This window comes from Salvia hispanica, chromosome 4, assembly GCF_023119035.1.
Source record: "Salvia hispanica cultivar TCC Black 2014 chromosome 4, UniMelb_Shisp_WGS_1.0, whole genome shotgun sequence".
In the NCBI taxonomy this organism is placed as follows: domain Eukaryota; kingdom Viridiplantae; phylum Streptophyta; class Magnoliopsida; order Lamiales; family Lamiaceae; genus Salvia; species Salvia hispanica.
Genome location: NC_062968.1, coordinates 3,856,301 through 3,857,658, shown reverse-complemented (window position 1 = coordinate 3,857,658; position 1,358 = coordinate 3,856,301).

Genomic DNA, 1,358 nt, shown 5'->3' with positions numbered 1-1,358 from the left:
CTACTATCCAAAACTCATTAATATTTAAAATCCTTTCCAAAACTTTTAAATATTCAAAATATAACTCAAAACTTGTAAATATTCAAATTTACGCCCAAAATTCATAAATATTCAAATTAAGGCCAAAATTCACCTTTTATATATGTATAGATAGATTTAATTGGGCTTTCATATGCCATATATTTTGGACCAGATTTATTAGTAATGCGCCTGTTTTTGTTTGATCTATAAATATTTCTTACACTGTCCAATTTAATAATTTTATTATTTCTGATATTTTAAAATTCAGTATATTTTTTTCTCTTTTTATGTTTAAAACAATTACACTTTTTATTACATTTTGTTTAATTCGGTTGTACTGATATTTATTGTTTTTTAGGCAATGTTGGTCTATCCGTTGAAAGTCCTATTATTTGCTTCTTCTTTTCTTTTTTTTTTCTTGTGGAAGAGGGTTTTATATTTTCTTTTATTTGTATATCTTATTCTATTTCAACCACTCCTATATTGTTATTTATGTTATTTAATATTGCCACATATATTACATATTAAAATTGTAAAATGGTATGATGAATATGAAATTAGTTTTACAGTATAATGTTATGAATATTTTTAATAATTAGATTATATTATTTACTGTAAAAATATTTTTATATTATTTACTCTATATTCTTTATTTTAATATGTCACACCCCAACACTTATGACATATGCACTTACTATAAATAAATTCAAAAATTTTTAAATAAATAATCCACACGTATTATATAATTTCAAAAACCACTATTTATCAAGTACATATTTCAAAACATTCTAACAGGCAGTTGGACCCTCTCACCACTCTATATACTATACATTTATCTACATGCAAAAATGATGAGGAGGAGAAGGTTGCCAAAACGTGTCAGCCGCCGACCCGATAATAACTGTAACTCACATCAACCCACGAATCATTGATATCTTATTCCTGAAAATTATTAGTGGTTTATATGAGCCACAACTCAGTGTATATAAACCTTACCTTTAATTCCACATCCCAAAACTCAAACATATTCTCTAACCAATATATATAACAATTACCAACGAACAATATAAACAACTTCATATACATATGCATATGCCACTCTGTTCAATTTATTATTCTGTGACTGGTCAATCCTGGTATCTGCTCGGGATTTCCAATATGCCAGTATGATTTGACCCGAAGGTCCCACTATGATTTGACCCGAAGGTCCCACTATGATTTGACCCGTAGGTCCCACTGTGAATTGACCCGTAGGTCCCAATATGATTTGACCCGAAGGTCCCAATATGATTGACCCGAAGGTCCCATTATGTCCACTGTGATTTCAGATCCAGGAC